The sequence below is a fragment of the Acyrthosiphon pisum genome, chromosome X (assembly GCF_005508785.2).
Source record: "Acyrthosiphon pisum isolate AL4f chromosome X, pea_aphid_22Mar2018_4r6ur, whole genome shotgun sequence".
Taxonomy (NCBI): domain Eukaryota; kingdom Metazoa; phylum Arthropoda; class Insecta; order Hemiptera; family Aphididae; genus Acyrthosiphon; species Acyrthosiphon pisum.
This window is the reverse complement of record NC_042493.1, coordinates 68,430,143-68,437,724: the sequence shown is the minus strand read 5'-3', so window position 1 is coordinate 68,437,724 and position 7,582 is coordinate 68,430,143.

The following is a 7,582-nucleotide window of genomic DNA, read 5'->3' as shown; positions in this document are numbered from 1 at the left end:
CTCTCATCCACCCCCGTCTTACTGCCACTAGTATAATGTCATTAATCATTATATATTATGATTTATGACGTATATCTGTATTTTAATTTCGTACCTATGCGGCTATACGAACATCGTGTAGACTGTGGATATATTTAAAAATATGTAGGTACATCATTTAGCAGTCCATGCACATGTATATAATAATATAAACCCTTTATTTTATTTTTTTGTGTTTGTCATCGCCTTTTTGGGCAATAAAAATGTTTACTTTTCTGATAGAAAAATGAATCTAGTTGGTACTTTGGACAGTCAGAAATAACAATTCCCACTAGTTTTCTAAAGCGTCAAAAGAAATCAAAAAAAAAAATTAGGAAAAACGGTAATTTAAACGCAAAACCAGTTTTTGACCTTACTGATTTAGTTTTTTTTTGTAATTCAAAAACGAATAAACGTAGATTAATATCACGAATATTATTTTTAAATACACAATACATTTTTCAATATTTTTTATAAAAATTTTCTTGATGGGTCATAAAGCTTGAAAAACTAATAAAAGGTTTCTCATAAGTAGTTCATACTGTAACCGAAAACTCTAAAAATGGTATAAACAAAGTTTTTATAGATATTTTAATTAAAATTTGAACGAAATTAGTAGGTAATTACTCGTTTCATCAAGTTATATTGGCTATTGTTCGCGTTCGTTGGGTTTTAGTCGATGTGTTGGTGTAGATTATCGTCTTCACGTACGCGCAAGCATAATAATATATTAATATGCCAACGTAGACACGCTCGAAAACATTTTTTACCTGTCTTACGCGAGTACGTGAAAATTAATAATGCCAATAAGCCAGCAAAAATTTAACATACTTCTATAGTAGTCCAATTTTAATTTCGAAAAAAGATTTGAACTTGTTAGCTTTTATTCTGTGTTTTGATAGGAAATAGATTTTCGATGTTTTGAAAAGTTTATGTACCTAGTACAGTTCCAAACGAACTTACTTAATTTCTCAAAATGGCAAAATGACTCAATGAGTATACCTACACTTTAAAAGGCCAATGAGACAAAAAAATTTAAATGTTTTTCCTACAAAACATAGAAAAGAGGCTAACAAATTCAAATTAGTATTAAGAGTTAAAATTGGAATACTTAGTGTTGTTAAAATACGGTATTTTATTTTATTTTTGTATTATACTGTATTATACCTTGTATTATACCGGTATTAAACTTTGTATAATACTATTGTATTTAAGTAGGGTATAATAATTTTTGTATTATACCGTATTATACCGTATTATACACATTTTATACGGTATAAAATCCTGTATTTAAATATATAATATACAATTATACAATTTAAACTTGATTACTCAACCATTGTCCATTTCCTATTTGAAAATTGAGTCTTATTAATACAAATAAAATAGACAATAGTAATATAAATTAATAATAATATAAATTAAATTCAAAAGTAATAACAAAGTCAACAAGTAAAGTAATAATTAACAATTTTAATAAACATAAATAACTATTTTGGTTTTTTTTTCTAAATAATAACTAAAATAAATGTTTAATGTAAAATATTAAATAAGTAACAAAAGTAAATAGTAATCCTTTATAGGTTATAGTAACAATTTTAACACTTAAGTCTTTTAGTTTCCTGTTTAGTATAAAAAAAAAATAATAGAAAATAAAATAAAACCTTTTTTGTTTGTAAATACAAAATAAATAATAATAGATTTTTAAAAAAAGTTTTATACAGATTTTATACCATTGTATAAAATAATTCTATACAGCGTGTATAATACCACTATACCAGTATAATACAATTTTATACATTTGTACTATACAAATTTACATCACTAGGAATACTATAAGAAGTATGTTTATTTTTTGCAGGCTTATAGGTCTAAATGCATGAAAAATCCAATCGCTTAGAGCCACCTTAAATGTTTTGATATTCGATATGTCATAATAAATTTCTTTTCTGAAAATTCAATATAATTTTTAAAACATTCAATTTAGTTTATATTTTTTATACCTACGACTATTTTCAAAATATTTACATTATGATACTGTAAAATGAAATATATATTATAAAAACTTAACTTCAAAAGAGTTTTTATTACCTAGTATAAATTATATACTTATCTAGTGTATTTGGTGGCTGGGTGGCATCTTCTTCATTAATATTTCTAAAATGCTTGCGGAAATATTTTCAAACAAGTCAAAATCATCCATAAACATATTATATTGAAAAATTCTGAATTTACAATTAAACACGTTTTTAAAAACTAACAGTTATACAAATAAATTACTCTGCAGTAATAATATTGTGTAGTTGAGATATTAATTGCTGTAGTATGCGAAAGCCGGCTTTCACATGCACTATACTTACGTTGCAATTATGTATTTATGTTATATTTATAACAACTCGTATAATATATAATATGAGTAATTTCGTTGAACGAATAAAGTTACAAATTAATCATAAGCGAACATTATTATTTCGTACGGTTGATGTACAAAATATCATTTACGTGACCCATACGAAAAATAATATGTGTATGAACCAAAGAGTAAAGAATATGAACAGAAGTCAATCGTACATACGATAAGTTTTGATACACTGAGTCATAGGTGTGTATAGATTATTATATTGACTGATGTGGCCCACTAACATTTCTCTGTATCGACCTATTCGTCCTAAACTCCTGCGTGGACGATAAGATGTCTAGCGCTCTGAAATCTGAATCCAAAAAAATTGACTCGTCGACGTTACGCGTTTTAAATATTTATTACCAGGGTGATTGTAATTAAAATATTTTATTATGTTATTTAAATTAACTTATAATTCTGGGAGAAGCTGATTTCACACACTTATGCCACAGCAGGTATAAAGAGTAATATTATTATTATTATGTCTTAAAATCATTATTTTGAAATATTTATAAATGTAGGTATAATGTTTTTATTATAAGCTGCTATTATTATTTGTCGTTGCTCGTCGCCCACCGGGTTCAGTGTAGATAAGCTAAAAACGACTGTGTGACTGCCGAGTGCCGACAACGATTATAATAATATTATCTCATGATTTATATTTATATTTTATTTAATAATATACATTATAATCGTTATTGTAGAACAGAGAACCCGACGTTATTTTTTTTGTTGAACAAACTCTCAATATATACGCGTGTCACGTGTGTGACTGTGTGAGATCCTTTTTGTATCACATAATTTTAGCACAGCTGTACCTAAGCTTGTTGTACAGTACAATTTTTTGTACAAAAGAGTCAATATCGTAGGTACTGAAATAAAAAATTAACTATTCAGCATTGAAAAACTTGAAGCACATCGTAATATAATACTAAGCATTCTTCTCGTATACTACAGCGGTACAGTCTTATCGGTCAATTAGCCGGACACAATTACAATAAATTTAATTAATTAATTAAAATTAAACAAATTGTGATTTAAAACTAAATAATATTAATGTGAACATTTTGAAAATTATTCATTCAATATTAATTATTTTAATGAAAAGTATACGGTATATACCTATATTAAATAAGTATAATATTATATTATATAATATATTAATATGTAATTAAATATTAATAATGTGATAATTACACTAATTAGCTTTTACAAAATATTTGAACAATCAATTTCACGTGGTTGTCAGCAGTATAAATTGTAGTCTGGGGTTTTTTCTAGGGAATTCTATTCCGCAATTCACAGTAGGTATCTATATTATAGTTCAGTGCATATACTGTATAATATTATGTATAATAATCTCACCAATATACCGGCATAAATTGTTTCCTTAAGACAGATACAGGCATACAGCATACAACTAATTATATTTACCATATTTATCATACCTAGGCAATATAAAATTATTATTAAGTTAAAAAAAAAAGTAAGAAATACTGTTGAATTTTTAAGGGTTTATTAATATTTTAGGAAATAATTGAATAATTTATTTTGCGGGGCTATTACAATTATTATTATTTTGAATTTATTTTGTATATACATATATATAATAGGTACATATATAGAAATATTACATAATAATACAATAATCATATAAAAAAAAAATAACAGGTTAACCGCTATAAGTACCATTTTTGGTACATGATTGATTTGCCATTCGTGCTAACCCAAAAAGTAGCGAACATGCCTTATTTACTACGGTCTAAGTTTGATATTTTTATTTAAGTTTATTACCTATGTGATTTTGTATCAAAATTATTAATGATTTTCAATCATGTATCAAATATGGTCGCTTAGCCCCCAGGAAATTCAGTTCTAAATGTAATTCGATTATTAATTAGGTAATATCATTGAATAGTAATTGTAAATAATAGTATTTTAGACCACTCGATGAATGCGGTTTCATTAAAGATAATGATTTTGTATTCTTAATTGTAAAATATGGTTGTTGAGAAAAAGAGTATATTTTAGATTCTGAGTGGAACGATGAATGTATTGATTTTACAATGATGTGTGTTTTTTTTTTTTTTATGTCTGTCATCACCTTTTAGGACAGTAAAAGTATTATAAATTTAAAACAAGATTCCACTTAAATATTTAATTATGTTGCCAAAAATTCTAAGAAATACATAAGCACAGTTTATTTTTATAGTCATTTTAATTTCCAATTTAGACGAAATTACATATTAAAAAACCTGGAATAATTATTTTAGTTATTTAGTTGTGATTGTAATGATTGTATAATATTATTTGTGGGTACTTGAAACTTCTAAAGTATACTATTATATAGTTGATGCATAACGCGTTACCTGATTGATATTGTGATATGATTAATTATTGGAATTTATTATTAATACCTATTATAGGTCAATTTTTTTTTAATACTATAGATAAGTATACCTATAATATGTATGTCTAATACCTAGACTGACAAACCGTCTCCGCTTAGAATCGTTTTTCTTATACAGTGATATTATATCATTGAATTCAAATTTAATACTATCTATTATGCAGTGACCAACTTGTATCCTACTGTACAGCAGAGCGACATCCACTTACCCACCTTTTTTTGACTTGTTAACAAATAATCGTTATCTTTCGCTTGATAGTTGTTAGTTGTTGTATACGCGTGTTTAAAATATTATTAAAAACAAAATATACATTATTTAAAATTATTATTGTTTTTTTTTTATCTTCTGAGTGGAACGATGAATGTATTGATTTTACAATGATGTGTGTTTTTTTATTTTTGTGTCTGTAATCACCTTTTAGGACAGTAAAAGTGCTTGGATTTTCTTCAACAGTATCTTTTCCTATAGGAAAGTGAATCTAGTTGGTACTTTGGGGGGTCAAAAGTAAAAATGTTCCAGTAGTTTTCAAAAGCGCCGTGAAGAACAAAAGAAAAATTAAGGAAAAACGGGAATTTTTACGCAAAATCGATTTTTAACAAAATCGATTTTGACTTTTGGTGTAACTCTTAAACGAATGAATGTTTTTGAATAGTTTTTTTTTCTATAAATATCAATAAAGTTTTATCTATTGGGCCAAAAAGTATAAAAAAATAATACAAGGCTCCTGATACATTGTTACAATAGCAGTTAAAGTTGTAACCTACTGTACAGCAGAGCGACATCCACTTACCCACCTTTTTGATTTTCTTTACCTTAAAAATTGAATTTATAAGAAATCAATGGGCTGGTAAAAAATTTGTTTGTCTGGTGGGCTTCGAAATATTTTCCTGTATTAAAATCGTATTTACGTGTACCATATAGTAGGTAGGTACACATGACACTTTTTTGCAAAGATTCTCGGTACACAACAACGTATTAGTAAAACAACAAGTGTAATACCAATAGTGGTACACGTAGCTCTTTTGGCAATGTACCGAAAAATGACGTAGCGGTTACCTGTTAAGGAAAAATGGAAATTACTACGCGAAACCAGTTTTCGACAAAGTGGATTAAATTTTTTTGGTGTAACTATAAACCTATAATAACCATAGATACTTAGCATTTTCACTAGGTGTACACAATAATTACAATTTCAAAATATTTCGGACTTTTTTAAGCTAATTATAGGCATAAGAAAATTTCGATTTTAAGGTGGCTGGAGCGTTTTTCGGTCGAAAACATAGTTCACGAGTCACGACTTCAATCACTACGCCCAATATAATGTTCTGACTTCTGATATTAATTTTGAAAGCAGATTTGAATTCATAACATTATCAATGCTTTGATAATTTTATTTTTCTGATTTTTATTTTTTTTTTCTCAGAAATTTCAAATTTACGTACAAAAAGAGTAAAAATAGATCATATTCAGGATTCAAATTTAAATACATTAGATATAGAATATGAAAAATATAGGACAGTTAAAGTATAGTAAATTTAGAGAATATTTCAAAATTTAAATCGGAACATCCTATTGAGCGTAATGAATGAAGTCACTGTCAATATTTGAAAAAAAAGTGTTTGTTATTGTATAAAGTAATATGAATAGTGACTCGTACATGCGCGTAGATAAAATGACAGGCGTACATATTCGGTCACTATGATTACAACGTGATCGGTACTACGAATTACACACACTAATGTTCATTTACTTTAAACACATTTATAAGAACCATATAAACTGAAATATAAAATGCCTAGTTTTTACTCCTTAGAATGCATTACGCTCCAGTCCCCTTAATTTGTTAATTTTTTTTATTGCCGACAAAAAATGTTGTCATAGTCGTCGTCCTGCTATTGCAGCGTACATATTTTTTCATCGTTTCTTTGATTTTTACATACTTTTTATTCAAGTTACACTGCGTGCATAATATTTTTATTATTATTCTGAGCACCAGCAACCCAGTTTTACTTCTGGTATTTTGTGATATTTGAAACAACTATACTCATTCATAATATTATTGTGAGGGCAAACAAAGTAAATCATACATTCATACCTATAGGCTATAAGGTTAGGTAGTAGGTAGGTAGTAGGTATTGCATTGTTATTATTAATTACTACATTATCGTCATACTGGCTTGGGCTTAGACACCAATTAGATTATACATCGACAAAATCTGCTTCTATCGGCTGTCGTAGTGTCGTGTGTCACTGTTGTCGTGGTTAACGTCACCGCCAAGAAGGTGCCAACGCGAAAGTCCCCCAGCCACTTCGTAAGTTCTGTGAGAGGCCGTCTACAATAATGGTCGTCAACAAAGTTTAATAATAAAAAATTTGGTCTGACTTATGTGCGGTCCGTAATCATTGCACCAGACTGATTCGATCAGAGACTCCCCTTCCCTCTAACTAGACTGTACCATCTAAAGTTCTATTTGATTTCACCTCCCGTCATCAAAAGTCATTGTCGTTAAGCACATTAAGTTGCCTACTCGAGAAATCTATAAGGCGTAGTCCATTGGGTTGCCGATGCGTCGTGGGGGACCAACCGGATAATAATTCAGGCGTAAATTATATTGCTCTCTGACACAGTAGCGTATTTATGATTTTTTCAGGGGAGAATATTTTCATAAACGTTAACAGTTTTTGAAATACGTAATTGAGTAATGAGTAATGACTAATGAGATTCTTCGATAAATACTTATTATAATATTAA